A 19,559-nucleotide genomic window follows, 5' to 3' on the forward strand; every position below is an offset into this window, starting at 1 on the left:
AGGCGAAGTTAAGCTTTGAAGGCGAAGTTATCGCTTTGAAAGCGAAGTTATCGCTTTGAAAGCGAAGTTGCCCAGTTCAGCCGCGGTTTTGGTTTTTATCAAGCATTTTGGCGATTTTAACAGCCTTGTTATGGTTCGACATCACCCACTACGTTCCCTAACCGTTTTCGGTCGTATATATACCCCGTATATACTATAAAGCTTGGATCTTTAAACTTTAAAGGTCAAGAACATACCTTTTTGTGCTCATTTGGATCTCGTTTAACTTGTTTAATCACAACTAATCGTTCACTCTCTCTCGGATCTTGTTCGTTCCTCTCTCGGCCGCCGGCCGTATGGCGGTGTGTGGTGTGTGTGTGTTTTGGAGTGTGTTAGAGAATAAGATGAGAATGAATGATGGTTTAGGGTTTAGGGGATATTTATATCCCTTAAAGCCCATGGACCCAATGTGACATCTGCCCCATCCGACCCGACCCAGGTACCCGTTTTCTGATCCGATCCTTTTTATGATTTAAAATTTAATTATTTTCTTTTAAAACTTGACATTTAAAATATATTTTTTATTACTAATAATAATTTCCTTCCTTCCCGCCGTCCCGTCCCTCTCTCTTTCTTTCCGCCGTTCCGCTCTTCTTTTCTCTCTTGTCGCCGTCCCGCCCCTCTGCTTAACCCTTAAGCCTTGAACCCCTTTTCTCTTAACTCTTTGTTTGCCCTTTGTTTCTTCCCGCCTAAGGATGTCTGCGCAGTTCCACGCGCCAGACTCCTTACAAGGAAGCCTGCGTGAAGACCACCTGTTACTGCGATACGCGAGGCGAACTGTCCCCGCAGCGCGCTAAGGATTATAGTTCTTCCCGCGACGCGCTAAGAAATATAGTTCCTCCCGCAGCGCGCTAAGGAATATAGTTCTCCCCGCGGCGCGCTATGGATACAGTTCTTCCCGCGACGCGCTAAGGAATATAGTTCTTCTCGCGACGCGCTAAGAAATATAGTTCTTCCCGCGGCGCGCTTAGAATTGTAGTTCTTCCCGCGGCGCGCTAAGGTTGGTTCTGTCTGCCTTCGCGCTCGTGCGCTCAGCCTTCTCGCGCGCTCGAGCCTTCTCGCGCTAGACTTGCATCTTTCTTCTGTTTAATCCAGCCGTTTACTTTTGTGAGGTCTTATCTTCTGTGCTGTTGACCTGACCTATCTTATGTCTGAAAAGCCACTTTCGGCGCAGCATGCGCACCAACCCCATTGGTTGACAGAAAAAGTGACTGACATTATCTTTTGAGATCTGCTTTTCCATGCTTTGACCAGTACCTTTATCTGACACCTCCCATGCTTTTTACTGTTACCTGTCAGCCTTTTTCCTGTTCCCCTGCTGCCATATCTTTTGATATCTTTTGCTTTTGGAATCTTTTGCTTTTTGAAGATCTTTTCCTCTTTTCTAGGGATTGTGTTCCCTAGGGTTTTCCTATTTATAACTGGTTTTCTTAATAGTTTAACACTACACACACAAACACTTATCCTCTCCTTTGCTCTCTGCCGTTGTCCTCAGCCGCCTCCTCTCTTTGCCTCCGTTTCTCCTCCTTTCTGCCCAGCTTACCGGTAACATATAATATATAATAATTTGATTAGGTCACATATTAATAATGCTTAAATATAGTCAAGACATTAAAACCAATCGTTAAACCAATAATCTTTATTTATAGGTTAACTTGTGCTTGTTTAAAGTTGGTTCTTGCATTATCTTTCAACGCATCTTTATCAAGTGAGTAATCTCGTACCTAATCCCTTTTTATTTTTTAATGTTTTGGGATGTTCATGTGTTCGTACAAACTTGAGTCTTAAACTTGTTTCTGAACTTTAGTCGCGCAGTATCCCATGTGTTATGGACGTAGACTTGGCTGTTTATTTGTATGTGTGGATCATTAACCGTCTTGTCGGTCTATTCCGCTGTTCTCATGGATCCATTAGATGAACACGGGAGAACTATCGTTTACGATTTCTCTTTTGTTTACACTTGCACAGTTTTCTTGTTTTTGTGCTCAATTGGGAGCACGGATTGAACTATGAGCTATGAATCTTAGACTTGTGAAGAGGTATGTACCCGCATCAACAACGAGCGAGGCGGGTCAACCCACAAGAGACTTGAAATCAAGATATTATGAGGGCACAAAGCCAAAACCTATGCGCATGGCGCATATCACATATGCTCGCGCATACCACATATGCTCATGCATTACATGCTCAGGCATTACATATGCTCAGGCACCACAGATGCTCAGGCATCACACATGCTCAGGCATCACATATGCTCACGCATCACATATGCTCACGCACATCACATGCTCACGCATATAACATCTGCGCGTGGCGCATCCGTGCGTGGCGCATATCACATGCTTGTGCATCACATCTGCGCATGAAATATCTGCGCGTGAGAATAAAGAGAAGACCTCGCGCATCCTCAGGATAGGCGCATATCACACATGCACATAATCAACCTCGTCCTTATCCAAATCAGGATTAGGGCAACCTTGATTGTGCACGTCAGACAACCTTCCAGAAGGTATCTTTTTAAGGAATAAGGATATGCTGATGTTGACAGCTGCCAGATGAAAGGTGGACAACTCAGCTTAACTCATGTGCTACCACGTGATTATAACCAATGAAAGAGCACCAGGTGTCCCCAAGGACACGTGGCGCAAATCAATTGGAGGAGGCCAACAAAACCCTAATTGGGTCTTAGCTCAATCAGTGGAAACCCTAGCACTATAAATACAGCATCAACTCCACAAGGAGTTACATTCAATCATATACAGACACACACATTCAATCATACAATCATACACAGTTACAGACAATTACACACAGTAACATACACAATCACATCCAATCACTGAGTATTCAGCTATTAAGCAATACTCTCCAGATTTCCATACTCTCACATTATTATCTTCTCCTACAAATACTTATTCTCACGCCGGAGGGTTACCCCAAAGAGGACCCCTCTGTCCCTTTCTGAGGGGTAAGTTGACGGTGCTGTTCATTTTGTAGGTGGAAGAACAAAGATCCAAGAGAACCATCGGTGAAAGAGTATAATCACACCCGAGGAAAGTAGATCGTCTACCTGTGAGTCGATCCACGCTTCTTCATTGGCGCCATCCACTGTTACAACGGCAACAAGATCTCATCAGATCTATAAAAAAACAAAAAATCACCATGGTTTCTGGCGTTCATAACGTTGATCAAGTTCTGGAGGATATTGAACGTGAGGATGTTAATGAGGGACAGCAGTTTCTGAGGGTGCCGCGTGATTCTACGCGCACCACCAGTAACCGTCCCTTCATCACAACTCCTCACGGCCAGACTGAAACTCCTCCAGACGATCTCACGTTACAAAATCTTGCCGGCGCGAAACAAAAAGGACCAATGGGTCCAGAAGAAGAAACAAATGATCCGAAAGAATGGCTCATAAACGAGCAGCGGCGTCTAATGGAAAAGTACAATGAGATGGTCAAACAGAAAAAGCTAGCCGACTTAACACAAAGGCAAGCGTTTGATAAGCAAACTGTTCATGGAACAAAAAGGCCGCGCGCGCCGGAAGAAGGACATTCTGTTCACACTGCACACACTGAGTTCAGTGATGAAGAAGTGCACAGCATGAGGAAGACGCGAGATACTCATGCAGGAGGCTCACAGCTCCGCGCGCCTGTGAACATGGCGCCTGGAGCCAGAGCCGATCTGGATCTGCACATACCGTACAGCCCACCAGTTAGAGGGCTAGTGGACGTAACCACACCGTACAGACCAGCCATCTTGGTGAAACATTCAAAGTTCACTGAGCGCATCGCGAAGGCTCCTATCCAGCACAAAACCAAGATGCCAAGTGGTTTGGGCAAATATGACGGCACAACAGATCCAGACGATTTCTTGCAAGGCTTTTACAACACGGGAAACCTAGAGAGCTGGACGATGCCAACATGGTGTCACATGTTTGCTCGCTGCCTCACGGGCGCGGCGCGTGTCTGGTTCGAGAGCTTGCCGACTGGGCAAATTGATGGGTTCGAGGAACTATTGGAAAAGTTCCAAGCCCACTTCGTACAGCAGCGCAGACATACGCGCGACCCTGATGACATCATGCACTGCGTGCGCAGGAATGATGAAACGATTGAAGACTACATCACTCGTTTCAATCAGGAGTCTCTGGCAATCGGAGGTATAACTGAGCAACTCCTGCGCGTGGCCTTTATACAAGGCGCGCGCAGTGATCAACTCCGCCGAGCTCTCGTAAGCAGAGATGGCATGCCCACCACTTGGGCAAAACTAATGGAAGCATCGCGAGTCTTCGCGAGAAATGAAAAACAAATTGCCCAAGATAGGGCAAGAGAAAGAGCGCATCAAGCTGAGTCACCGCGCAGCAAAGAAAAGAGGGGCAAACAGAACTCTGTATGGTCCAGGTTGCAACCAACCAGTTTTTCTTCCGTAGAAAAGCAGGCGCAACCAAGCTCACCCCAGCCCCAAAAAGATGTTCGTAATCGCGGGGAGGGTGACAAGAGGGAGGGCGGCAGAGATCCTAACAGACCTCTGCCACGAATATGGACTCCCCTCACTAAAACGCCTTCACAGGTGTTAAGCACTGAGAATGTCCAATTCAAAAGCCCCAAGCCACTACACTACAAGGGACCATCAGACAGTGGCAAGTACTGTGAGTTTCACAAGTCCACAGGACACAACACTGATGCATGCCACCACTTGAAGGATGCAATTGAAAAGGATGTGAAATCAGGCAAGCTGGCTCACCTGGTGAAAAACTCAAGACCTGAAAATGAACAACCAGAAGGAGCCTCTGCCAGCAAAAAGTACAAAAGAATCTGTGTAGCCGAGGGAGGAAGGCAAGGGCAAACATCAAGAAAAAGAAGCGCGCAAATCCAAGGAGATTGGCGCGAGCAGCAAGTAATCTTCCCAAGAATCAGGGGAGGCCCTTCCATCAGCAGTCTTCTTGTCATCACTACACACATTGCTCATTACGAAGTGTCAAAAGTCCTGGTGGACACTGGCAGCGAATCAGACATAATGTATGAGCAATGTTTCAGAAAACTGGATCCGGCAGACCAAGCGAGGCTTGAAATTGTGAATGCACCAATCTATGGTGTTTCAAATGAAATCATTCATCCCCTAGGTCAAATGCAATTTGAGCTAACTATGGGGGATGACAAACACAAGCGAGCCGAAGTTGTCAACTTCTTGGTCCTGCCCACCACTTCTTGCCACAATATGATCTTGGGTAGGGGAACGATTGCCCAATTCAACGCCATACCGTCGCCAGCACACGGCGCGTTGGGGTTCCCAACACCAACAGGGGTAACTTTTGTATACAGAGATCATTTGTGCGCAGTGAAAAGTACTCCGCGGGAGGGGAGAATGAAACTTCCAATGGCAGACAACGCGCCAGAGGAATGGATTCTCAACCCAAAATTCCCGGAGCAAAAAATCACAATTGGCGCTACCATATCAGACGACACGAGGTTGAGAATGAAAAGGTTGCTCACAGCATATATGTCGGTCTTCGCGTGGCAACACTCTGATATGACTGGGGTTCCGCGAGACCTGGCACAACATTCTCTCAACACGTTCAAGTCTGTAGAGCCAATTGCTCAAAAGAAGAGAGTCATGGGGGATGAGAAAGCGAGGGCCATGAATGAGAAGGTTGAGGATTTACTGCGCGCAAACATCATCCGCCCGATACGATACCAGACGTGGGTAGCCAATCCTGTGATGGTAAAGAAAAGTAACGGGTCGTGGAGGATGTGCATTGACTTCAAAGACCTCAACAAAGCGTGCCCAAAAGATTGTTACCCCCTCCCAAACATCGACGCAAAGGTGGACTCCGTGGCGCCATTCAAGCTCAAATGTTTCCTGGATGCCTACAAAGGCTATCACCAGATTCAAATGGCACCACAAGATGAGGACAAGACCGCATTTAGAACTGACAAGGGTGTTTTTTGCTACACAAAAATGCCATTTGGTTTGAAGAATGCGGGCGCCACCTACCAAAGACTTATGGATGCCGTTTTCAGCGAGCAAATTGGAAGAAACCTAGAAGTCTATGTGGATGATTTGGTGATCAAGAGCAGGGAGGAAAAGCAAATGCTCAAAGACATCGAAGAAACCCTTGGGCGCCTAAAGGAAGTTAACATGAAGCTCAATCCGAGCAAATGTACTTTCGGCGTACTAGAGGGAAAATTTCTAGGTGTAATGGTCACCAAGGATGGTTTCAAGGTGAACCCTGAGAAGGTGGAGGCCATCCTTGACATGCCCTCGCCATCCACCATGAAAGAAGTCCAGAAGCTGAATGGTAGATTGGTTTCAATCAACAGGTTTCTAGCGAACCATGCAAGCAAATCTACCCCATTTGTCAATACATTGAGAAACTGCTTAAAGAAAAGCCAGTTCAAATGGACTCCTGAGGCCGAGCAAGCTTTCAGTGAGATTAAAGAATGTTTGATAAATCTGTCCGCGCTCACAGCTCCACTTCCTGGTGAAACTTTGACATTATACCTATCAGCAGGAGAGCGCGCCATCGGCGCAGTATTATTGGTGGATCGCACAGGAATCCAAACGCCAATATACTATGTGAGTCGGGTGCTGACAGATCCGGAGACGCGCTACTCCATCATGGAAAAGTTAGTTTTATCACTAACACACGCGTCGCGCAAGCTTCATAGATATTTCAATGGTCATCCCATTGAAGTTCTGACTGGTTACAACATCCAGCAAGTCTTGCGGCGCCCCGCGCTCTCAGGAAGGCTGACAAAGTGGGCGCTGGAGTTAGGAGAGCACACGATCTCCTATAAGCCCCGTCCAGCAATAAAGGGACAAGTCTTGGCTGATTTCATTGCAGAAGTCCCCGAAGGAAAAATTGAAGAGGCTCAGCGCGAGGTAGACCCTCCGCGAGCCAATGATGAAGAAAATGTTTGGAGATTGTTCACTGACGGAGCTTCAAACAATGAAGGATCCGGCGCAGGCCTCAAACTGGTGGATCCAGAGAATCATGAATATACTTACGCCATCAGGTTGGACTTCAAGAGCACCAACAATGAGGCTGAATATGAAGCCCTGCTGGCTGGCATGCGCATCGCGCAAAAATTCGGAGTTAAAAAGCTAGAGGCCCATGTTGATTCATACTTGGTAGCAGCACAGGTCAATGGCCTTTATGATGCCAAGGAGAACACCATGCCTCTTTATCTAGAGCAGGCGAAAAAGCTCATCGAGCAATTTGACTGCTTCAGAATCATTCATATTCCGCGCAGTGAAAACAAATCTGCAGATGCGCTGAGTAAGATGGCATCAACCAGCTTTGACCACTTTGGCAAAGATGTCAGGGTGGAAGTAATGAGCAACCCGTCGGTGCAAGCGCAGTCTGTCCTTGTAATTCATACAACTCCTTCATCATGGATAACTCCAATAATGGAATTCCTGAAGGAGGGAAAGGTACCAGACGATCGCGCACAGGCAAGGAAGATAAGACACAAGGCGCAGAACTATGAACTGCTTGATGGTACATTATATCGACGCTCTTATCTTGGGCCGCTCATGAAATGCCTAGATGCTGAGGAAGCAAGCTATGTGATCAGAGAGATACACGAAAGAATCTGTGGAATTCATGCTGGCCCGCACATGGTGGTTGCCAAGGCAATGAGCGCAGGCTACTATTGGCCAGGCATGTACTTAGACGCGCTAAAAGAAATCCAAAAATGCAAAGCGTGTCAGAGCTATGCGCCTAACACCATGCGACCAAAGAACAACTTGATTCCAGTTACCTCCGCATGGCCTTTCCATAAATGGGCAATCGATATTGTGGGTCCCCTACCGCAAGCGCCTGGGCGAGTAAAATTTTTGGTAGTGGCAGTAGACTATTTCACAAAATGGGTTGAAGCCAAGCCACTAGCAAAAATCACAGCCGAAGCGATGAAACAGTTTATCTGGAGCCACATCATATGCCGTTTTGGCTTGCCCATGGAAATTGTGAGCGATAATGGCAAGCAATTCACTGACAAGAAGATATCCAGATGGCTCAAGGAATTGCGCGTCAACCAAATTTTCACTTCAGTTTATCACCCTCAGGGGAATGGACAAGTGGAACGCGCGAACCAAAGTTTGCTGAATGGGCTAAAGAAAAAGTTAGAGGGAGAATCCCATTCTTGGGTCGAAGAGCTACCTAATGTCCTGTGGGCGCACAGGACATTAAGCAAAACCAGCAATGGCGAGTCCCCGTTCAGCCTAACCTATGGAACGGAGGCAATGATTCCAGCAGAAATTGGATGCCCATCCCATAGGGTGCTCATGATGAACAAAATTGATAACGAGCGCGAAAGAAGGTTGGATCTCAACTTACTCGAAGGGCGCAGAGAGGCGGCTATCATCAGTGAAGCCAAATACAAGAAAAAGCTGGAAAAATATTATAATCAGCGCGTTAAAGAATGCCACTTCAAGAAAAATGATTTTGTCCTTCGAAACAATGAAGCTAGTCGCGCGATACCCCCAGGAAAGATGTCCCCCAATTGGTAGGGACCTTATCAAATCTCAGAAGAATTGGGGAAAGGCGCGTATGCTTTAAAAGATTTGAATGGAAAGAAGATCCCGCGCGCATGGAACGCAGCACAGCTTAGAAAATGCTTCATGTAAAAATTCAAGTTTGTAATCAAGGCTTTTAAGCCATTATGAATGATGATTCGCGCTATCTTCCAATATCTGTTCTATTACCTTTTGCATACATGTTTCACACTTCCTTTATTAATTTTGAGCAATATGACAACACTATATTGACATCAAAACAAAAATAAAACGAAGTAAAACATACATGCGCGTGCTTCAAGCTCAAGCACGTTAACGAGTCTTAACTCTAAAACGCTAGGGCCTTAGCCCAAAAATACGAGCCTTAGCTCAACCGCGTTAACGAGTCTTAACTCTAAAACGCTAGGGCCTTAGCCCAAAAATACGAGCCTTAGCTCAAAAACACACAAACATCCATCCTACATCCTGCGCAGCCTGATCATAAAAATCCCTAAACACAACTAAGGCAAACTACATGCCAAAACATAGTTGTTAAGGTCTCAGGTCGAGGTCGCGCACGAAATCATAGTGGATATCTGAGTAACACATGCTGACGCGTAAAGGCTAAAAAACTCATAATTCCCTATAATAAACGCGCGATTACGTCGCGCAAAAAAGGGAATAATGAAACGCCAGCGCGCGTGTCAACATAAACAAGATATTGCAAAACCACTTACAAAATATGACAATGGTTAGGTAAATAATTTCCTTACAACCTTGTTCTTATTTTAACGTGCAAGCATATCTTACATCCAAACTAGCAAGCATGCGAACATATAGAGATGAATGGAAATGCGCAAGATGCAAATAAAGGAAAAACAAATTTCATTCCAAGGCATTGAAATTTACAAGTATGATGAGTTACAAACTACAAGTATAAAAAAAAAAAATGATGAAGGGCTTCTCAAGTCTCCACGTCGACGTCAGCCTCTTCATCACCATCATCATCTTCCTCAGCATCTGGCGCAGCCCGCTCCTCATCTCCAAACTGACCATAGTCGAGTTCTTCGTCCTCAATGGAGTCTTCTATCACGACAGTGTCAGGAGCGGATCCTTTGGCCACGCCAGAGCCGCTAGCAACGCCAGCCTTCCTCGCGCCATCATCGTCGCCGCCAGCCCCTTCGCACTCGTCAAGTAATTTCTTTAGCGCGACGAGATCGGGCTGGTCAGCAAGCGCGGATATCTGCAAGTCATAAGGAAAAATATGAGTACAAAAAGACTTAGAAAATAAGTCAAGGTAATCTCAGAAAGATTAAAATACCTGCGCAAGGATGGGAATGGGAGTATTCATATACTTCTCCCCCATCGCGGCCATGTACGCGCAGGCAACGTCGCTCTGATAAGGGTACTCGGATGGGTTCTTCTTCAACATGCCATATTCATAGCCATCCGTAAACCCCTCAGCTCGACCCACCAAGCGCGCGGCAGCGTTGCAATCCATCACAAGGGCCTGGAACTCGTCTGAGTATTTCATCGCGTAAGCGCAACGAGTCATGCCCTGTGACACTAGCCAGTGGCGATCCTGCGCGAGAGAAGAAACAGTCGTCTCGAGGGCAGGAACCTGAGAGTTTAACAACTCAACAGTTTCCTTAGTCTTTTTTAGCTCCTCTTTGTCGGACGCTGCTGCCGCCAAGGCTTCTTCCTTTTCCGCCCGCGCAGAATCAAATGCTTCCTGGCTAGACGCTGCCATCGCCAAGGCTTCATCCTTCTCGGCCTGCGCGGACGCCAGTTCCTTCTTTAGGCGCGCAACCTCGCTCTCCAGTGATGATTTTTCAGTGATAGACTGGACAATAGCTTGGTCACGCGCCTCCGCCTCCAGCTCCAAGTCACGCACTCTCCGCGCGTACTTGGCAGCTTCGGCCTCCGCCAGCTGCTGCTTCTCCCGCGTAGCTTGGAGCTCATGCCCGCGCTTAATAAAGGCGGCGTTGGCACTTGCTCGGTTTTCGCTGAGCTCTGCCTGGAGTTTCTCAGCTCTCTCGCGAGCATCGGAAAGGTTCCAAGCAGACACCTTAGCCTCTCGCTGGGCTTCCACAAGAGCATCACGTACTTTAATATAATCATGATGAAGCTCTTGGGAGGCAGCAAAGAAAGCCGACCCAGCGAAAATATGATCGTTGAGCAAGTCCGCGCGGGCGCGTCCCTCCTGAAACCTCCTTTCAGTAGGAGGCACGGCATGAGCCCAGAAGTCTTCACACACACCCATGGATTGAAAAGAGCTATCCTCTGTAATATTCCATCTCGGGCGGTAAATGTGATCGGCTTCCTGCAAAACACAAGCAATGTTCTAAGTCATCAAAACATTAAGATGGAAGTCCGCGCAGCGGACCAAAAAAATAACCTATACCTGCGGGGATGAAGCAGAAAGGTCAGCGCCAGCCCCACGAGAAGGCTCTGCCGCGAAGCCTCGTGGCGCTGCAGGACTGGCGCGACCCCGGTCGGAGTCTTCAACGTCAATCTCCTCATCCTCCTCAGAAACAGGCCTTTTCTCCTGCGACCTAGAGACAAAATCGGTCTCGCGAGGAGGGCTGTGCGCAGGAGGAGGTGAGGGAGGTCTCGACGCCGCCAGGTCGGCGCGCAATACGGCCTCCTGCTCCTTTGTAATCCCAATAAGGGGAGATTCAGCACTAGCAGGAGCAGGAGCAGAACCAGCGGCGCCGGCACCGGCGCCAGGAGTGCCACCAGCAGCTTGAACGCCAGCAACAACTCCTATGAAAAAATCAACAAGGAAAAATGGTTTATGACTTGATCCAAAAGAAAAAATTCAGAAGACAAAAGCGCAATACATACCTTGGCGCAATTTCGTTCGCGAGACAAACATCGCCATGAAGTCCATTCTACCCTTTTTTGAGGGTAAAACGGGGGACTTCGAAGGGACCTCCGGCGCAGCCTCGGCACCTTGTGGCGCTTGAGGTTGATCCACCAAGGTCGCCGGTTCTACACACATTTGAGTAAGCAAAGATTCATTAGTATTTCTATCAGAATCGCGCTCATAGAACCATAAAAGATAAGCAAAGTATACCTGTCGAAGGCGCAACACCGCTTCTCTCTTCAGCCGCGCGAAGGGAGGAGGTAGCGCCACCATACCTCAAGTGGATAGGAGGTCTGCCCACTTTTTGAGGCAGGGAAGCCAAGGAAACCTTGGTGCTAAACACCTGGGTTTTCTCAGGTCCCTTCGCTTGAGCATGGGGATGAACAACAGGGGCATCATCTTTCTTCTGTTTCTTACTGGCCCCTGCGCCAGTTTTCCCCATAGCTTTACGCTTTAGTTGGGGCGCCTCCTCTTCCTCCTCCTCTTCCGCGAGCTCCAGCTCGTAGTTTTCGAGCGCATCTACAATACGCGCAACAGAAGTGTTAGACCAAATCTGATATCATAAAGGCATAAACATAAGTACAAAGGCTTACCAGGCGCATCGCTTTCAAAAATAAATCCCAGATCAACAGGGATGAACATGTCATCAAAGCGATCTGGGAAGCCCACCTCCCCAGCGCCCAGCGCAACGGAGCCACCCTCCACCTGATCATCGTAGGCGGCGTGGACATACTCCTTCGTCACTACACAAAACAAGGCAAATGATATCAGCAAAACAAATTAAATTCGCGCAGAAATAATACAAATAGTCAACTTATACAAGCCGTCAACTTGGATAACGGGCTCGCTCGCGCTGTCGGCCCACCGCCTACTCATGCCGACCCCCACCAGCGCCTCCTCGCAAATTTTCCTGGCGGGGGACGGTTCGGCGGTCAGCTTGTTAACCCAGGCACCAGTTGGGTTTTTAAGAACACCCACATCCGCAGGCGCAGAAGAAATCGCGCGCATGGTCATGCGGATGGGGATTACACCAGCCCTGATGTAGAAGAACCTCTCAGACCAGTCATGAAGGCTCTTGAATGAGACAGTGCTGCACTTAACCTTCTGACTGCGAGGAATAAAGGAGAACCAAGAATCTTGGATCTTGGGCTTATAAAAAAATTGAAAGCGCCGAGGGGTGGGCTCCTCGCGCTGTGATTTGCACATGAAATCGAAATGAGTCATGCGCACGAGTCCAAACGGATGGACTTGGGATATATGAATCCCATAAAACTGAAGCACCGCACCTACAAACCTGGTCATCGGAAGACGAAGGTTGCAGTGGGTGAAAAAATGGGAGTAAAGGGAAATATAGCCGGTAGGCGGGTCCGCCGCCGTTTGCCCGGCCAGAGGCAACATGCAGCCAAACACAGGGAGAAAACCCTGAGAGGCGATAAGGCTGTCAAGATCGGCCTGCCTCAGTTTGCAGGGGATTTCATTCCACCTCTTCACGGCTTTGGTCCTCCCTACCTCCTCCGATGTGGTCTCAACAACCCTCTGCCCCTTGCCCTTCTTCTTCAACGTCGACATCACCACGGATTTAACACGGCGTCTTCGGGAGGCGATTGAGGTGATTGAGGTGTTTGAGGAATTCGAGCTATCAGACATGCAACTGCAAAAAGCAGACAATCGGGTGTTCGGAAACAATAAACAGAGAATCGGAATACAATGTAAGAAGGAAAGGCTCTGGATAAACAAGGAGATGAAGGATAAAAAACTCAAAGAGGCTGGCTTTTATAGGCCCAGGAGAGAGAAAAATTGATACTGATCGGATTTCACGCGCCCCCACTCGCAGGTGTACGCCAACGCGGGCGCGACACGTGTCCCTGACACTGTTTGAGGGGACATAAAAGGAAACGGAACAGGCACGAATCAGAGACGCGCCCCCACTCGCAGGTGCAAACCAATGCGAGCGCGACACGTGTTCCTGACACTGTGCGAGGGGACGTGAAAAGCAACTGTAGCACCTCGAGCACACGAAAAGTCCCTCGAGCACACGAAAAATCTGACACGTTTCCGGCGCACGTCACCATCAACCAACCACGTATTTGGACGTTTCGTTTCAACTAAAGGGATAGAACTTCGCGCAACGATGAGAAACAAAAACGAAAACGACAAAACCCCATTAAGAGAGCAAACAGTTAAGTCTAAAATCTATCTTACCTCGCTCGCGCGAGATAAGACACACATTAGACTGGGGGGCTTGAAGAGGTATGTACCCGCATCAACAACGAGCGAGGCGGGTCAACCCACAAGAGACTTGAAATCAAGATATTATGAGGGCACAAAGCCAAAACCTATGCACATGGCGCATATCACATATGCTCGCGCACACCACATTTGCTCATGCATTACATGCTCAGGCATTACATATGCTCAGGCACCACAGATGCTCAGGCATCACACATGCTCAGGCATCACATATGCTCACGCATCACATATGCTCACGCACATCACATGCTCACGCATATAACATCTGCGCGTGGCGCATCCGTGCGTGGCGCATATCACATGCTTGTGCATCACATCTGCGCATGAAATATCTGCGCGTGAGAATAAAGAGAAGACCTCGCGCATCCTCAGGATAGGCGCATATCACACATGCACATAATCAACCTCGTCCTTATCCAAATCAGGATTAGGGCAACCTTGATTGTGCACGTCAGACAACCTTCCAGAAGGTATCTTTTTAAGGAATAAGGATATGCTGATGTTGACAGCTGCCAGATGAAAGGTGGACAACTCAGCTTAACTCATGTGCTACCACGTGATTATAACCAATGAAAGAGCACCAGGTGTCCCCAAGGACACGTGGCGCAAATCAATTGGAGGAGGCCAACAAAACCTTAATTGGGTCTTAGCTCAATCAGTGGAAACCCTAGCACTATAAATACAGCATCAACTCCACAAGGAGTTACATTCAATCATATACAGACACACACATTCAATCATACAATCATACACAGTTACAGACAATTACACACAGTAACATACACAATCACATCCAATCACAGAGTATTCAGCTATTAAGCAATACTCCCCAGATTTCCATACTCTCACATTATTATCTTCTCCTACAAATACTTATTCTCACGCCGGAGGGTTACCCCAAAGAGGACCCCTCTGTCCCTTTCTGAGGGGTAAGTTGACGGTGCTGTTCATTTTGTTGGTGGAAGAACACAGATCCAAGAGAACCATCGGTGAAAGAGTATAATCACACCCGAGGAAAGTAGATCGTCTACCTGTGAGTCGATCCACGTCTCTTCAACTTGGTCACAATCTGATTACACCCTTGTTGAACACCAGAAATACACATGTTGCGCGCAATGTTATTATCTATTATTATCTATTAAACTTGATTTCTCACCGACATGCAAGTGTTGACGTTTTATTTTAACACATGTTCAGGTTTGTTGTAGCTGTTTCTGGAAGCTTGAGGACACGTAGGATATTTTCTTTTGCTTTGGACCTAGTTTTAAAATGTAACAAGACAAGTTTGTGTTATTGAATATTTTCTGAGTTTTGATATTATATTGATTTATGTTACTTTATGAAATTGTGTGTTGCGCGTGCGCGAATAAAATGTATTTATTAAATATTGACACCAAATAGTGTCACGAGTAATGAAACAATATGTGGCGCCCCGATGTATAATCCGCCTTTGGTCGGGGTGTTACAGATTGGTATCAGAGCTCGTTGACTTTAGGATAGGTGGTTAGACGTAACGACCTAGAATACCTAAGAGTCCCTTCTCGCGCATGAGAGAAATCTCATGTTTGCGCGCTTATTGTTAATTACTCGTTATTTATAAAAATGCCTGCGCCTGCGCAGCGTATGATTTCACGTATTTCTGCGATATTTCAATTTTTATTGCTGAATTTCGATTTATTTCTAATTTACATATTCGTTTGTGGGGATTGAAAATCCGAAAAGTCATGGTGATACATGAATAGTTGACTTTCAATTTCCATTAACTTTATGTTCTGAAATTGAAGAATTGAAAAGTCATGGTGATACATGAATTGTCAGTCTTCAATACTCATTTCCTTGTATATTTTACATTGAAGGTTTGAAAAGTCATGGTGATACATGAATTGTCAAAACTCCAATGCTCGTTTACTCGTTATTTTAAATTGAGAATTCGGAAGGTCATGGTGATACATGAATTGTCGATTTTCACTTCGAATTTGTTACCTGTATTAAGTTTGCATTTAAATTCATGATTTACTTTAACTTTTGATAGCAACTAACCCCGCGAAAACATGCTTTACAAGGTTATACTTTGCACTAAAACCAAGATATTAGCAAAACTAAAACTTTTATAGAATGCCTCCGCTATCAGCTCGCCATCTTAAGAAGAAAGAAGCTTGCGCGACCGCGCATTAACTTAAGCGAAAACTTTTCTGTTGAATTGGCTAATGGTGAAACTATTTTAATAAACTCTGTGATCAAGGACTGCACGCTTAACCTTAATGAAAACGATTTTCTAATCGACCTCATCCCCATGCCCCTTGGAAGTTTTGATGTTATCATTGGTGGACTGGCTCTCGAAGAATCGCGCCAAAGTTATTTGCGCCAAGAAGTTGATTCGCATTCCTCGAGAAAACGGTGATCTTCACATCTACGGCGAGAAACCCTCCAATGGCCTTAAGCTTATGTCCTGCGCTGAAGCCCAAAGGCTTATGCGGAAGAAATGTGTTGCATTCTTAGCCCACGTGGTCAAACCCGATGAAGGAAAGAAGAAACTTCGCGAAATCCCTATTGTGCGTGACTTCCCTGAAGTTTTTTCCGATGATCTTCCTGGTATCCCTCCCACTCGATGAAGTGCAAGTTGATGAATCTATGCATTTCGTTGAGAAGCCTGTTGAGATTATGGATCGCGAGGTTAAGCAAACCAAGCGCAGTCGCATCCCTATCGTGAAAGTTCGCTAGGAGTCCAAGCGCGGAGCCGAGTTTACATGGGAAAGGGAAGATCAAATGAAGATCAAATACCCGCACCTGTTCTCTGCGCAACCTACTTCGAGATAAATTTCGGGACGAAATTTCTTAAAGTAGGGGAGACTGTGACATCTGCCCCATCCGACCCGACCCAGGTACCCGTTTTCTGATCCGATCCTTTTTATGATTTAAAATTTAATTATTTTCTTTTAAAACTTGACATTTAAAATATATTTTTTATTACTAATAATAATTTCCTTCCTTCCCGCCGTCCCGTCCCTCTCTCTTTCTTTCCGCCGTTCCGCTCTTCTTTTCTCTCTTGTCGCCGTCCCGCCCCTCTGCTTAACCCTTAAGCCTTGAACCCCTTTTCTCTTAACTCTTTGTTTGCCCTTTGTTTCTTCCCGCCTAAGGATGTCTGCGCAGTTCCACGCGCCAGACTCCTTACAAGGAAGCCTGCGTGAAGACCACCTGTTACTGCGATACGCGAGGCGAACTGTCCCCGCAGCGCGCTAAGGAATATAGTTCTCCCCGCGGCGCGCTATGGATACAGTTCTTCCCGCGACGCGCTAAGGAATATAGTTCTTCTCGCGACGCGCTAAGAAATATAGTTCTTCCCGCAGCGCGCTTAGAATTGTAGTTCTTCCCGCGGCGCGCTAAGGTTGGTTCTGTCTGCCTTCTCGCGCTCGCGCGCTCAGCCTTCTCGCGCGCTCGAGCCTTCTCGCGCTAGACTTGCATCTTTCTTCTGTTTAATCCAGCCGTTTACTTTTGTGAGGTCTTATCTTCTGTGCTGTTGACCTGACCTATCTTATGTCTGAAAAGCCACTTTCGGCGCAGCATGCGCACCAACCCCATTGGTTGACAGAAAAAGTGACTGACATTATCTTTTGAGATCTGCTTTTCCATGCTTTGACCAGTACCTTTATCTGACACCTCCCATGCTTTTTACTGTTACCTGTCAGCCTTTTTCCTGTTCCCCTGCTGCCATATCTTTTGATATCTTTTGCTTTTGGAATCTTTTGCTTTTTGAAGATCTTTTCCTCTTTTCTAGGGATTGTGTTCCCTAGGGTTTTCCTATTTATAACTGGTTTTCTTAATAGTTTAACACTACACACACAAACACTTATCCTCTCCTTTGCTCTCTGCCGTTGTCCTCAGCCGCCTCCTCTCTTTGCCTCCGTTTCTCCTCCTTTCTGCCCAGCTTACCGGTAACATATAATATATAATAATTTGATTAAGTCACATATTAATAATGCTTAAATATATTCAAGACATTAAAACCAATCGTTAAACCAATAATCTTTATTTATAGGTTAACTTGTGCTTGTTTAAAGTTGGTTCTTGCATTATCTTTCAACGCATCTTTATCAAGTGAGTAATCTCGTACCTAATCCCTTTTTATTTTTTAATGTTTTGGGATGTTCATGTGTTCGTACAAACTTGAGTCTTAAACTTGTTTCTGAACTTTAGTCGCGCAGTATCCCATGTGTTATGGACGTAGACTTGGCTGTTTATTTTTATGTGTGGATCATTAACCGTCTTGTCGGTCTATTCCGCTGTTCTCATGGATCCATTAGATGAACACGGGAGAACTATCGTTTACGATTTCTCTTTTGTTTACACTTGCACAGTTTTCTTGTTTTTGTGCTCAATTGGGAGCACGGATTGAACTATGAGCTATGAATCTTAGACTTGGTCACAATCTGATTACACCCTTGTTGAACACCAGAAATACACATGTTGCGCGCAATGTTATTATCTATTATTATCTATTAAACTTGATTTCTCACCGACATGCAAGTGTTGACGTTTTATTTTAACACATGTTCAGGTTTGCTGTAGCTGTTTCTGGAAGCTTGAGGACACGTAGGATATTTTCTTTTGCTTTGGACCTAGTTTTAAAATGTAACAAGACAAGTTTGTGTTATTGAATATTTTCTGAGTTTTGATATTATATTGATTTATGTTACTTTATGAAATTGTGTGTTGCGCGTGCGCGAATAAAATGTATTTATTAAATATTGACACCAAATAGTGTCACGAGTAATGAAACAATATGTGGCGCCCCGATGTATAATCCGCCTTTGGTCGGGGTGTTACACCCAAGGCCCATTCTCATTTAACCCATCTCAATTAATCTAAGTCCATGATCCGTTCCTTACTCGATATTAATTAATTAATCACGCGAAATTACTAAACGTAACTTTCTTTATTTAACATTATAAATTTTAGGATGTTACACATTTCCGGTCTCCACTTATTTGGAAGTGGGATTTAGGACCCCGCGCTTCTCGACGGGACCGTTAAATCGGAAAAAAAACATACGTAAAAATGTTAAATCATAAACTCACTGCAAGTCAACGTGAAGTTACGACATCGAAAGTAAACAAAAGAAATAAACCCGTCAATGTCAAAATACAACCAATTATCATATATAGAACCAAAAAACCAGGCATGTGACAGCTGCAAACCAACACAAATTCTGTTAGTATCAGCAGTACCAACACAAATTCGTAAACATAAATTAGTAAGCCAAAAAATATTTTAAAGGTGAGATGTCAAACGTTGAAACGCGAATTAAAACCACGTGACGATGGAATATTTTAAATCATGAAAAAGTTTCGGTCATTGTAAAGATGAACTATAAAAAATATAAAAATGAAGTTTAAAAAAATCGTTTAACCTACATGTAAAGCCGATACTTGCCCAAGTTAACGACATAAAAACAATCATTTTTATTTATGAAATTATGTGATTTAGTGGTTATAATTAATTATATATTAAAATATTAAATAGTAAAATGAATAGTAACTTTGTGAGGAGATTTGAATCTCCTTTTTAATATATAAATTAACGACGCTAGCTACTCTATTTTAGTAAATAAAATTTTCGCTGACACTGTTTTTTAGAGACAAAAATAACTCATAGTCAAGAGAACCATGGATAGTAATTTTTTATTTTATTTTTTATTTTTTAAGACTACAATTTCATTAGAAACAAACTAGGAAGTCGTCGTATTTTTGGGTGTGCCCGTTTTGGTTCGTTCGATTATTAGTTCAAACCGAAACTGAAATCGTAATCATCGGTTACTTTGTTTTATTAACTAATTGGTTTCCAGTTAATTAGTTTGTTTTAATCGGTTAGTTTGTCGGTTTTCGGAACGGTTCGGCAATAACAAAAT

The sequence above is a fragment of the Bidens hawaiensis genome, unplaced genomic scaffold, assembly GCF_021521415.1.
Source record: "Bidens hawaiensis isolate Kalapana, Puna unplaced genomic scaffold, B.hawaiensis_p1.1 tig00041915_1, whole genome shotgun sequence".
NCBI classification, from domain to species: Eukaryota; Viridiplantae; Streptophyta; class Magnoliopsida; order Asterales; family Asteraceae; genus Bidens; species Bidens hawaiensis.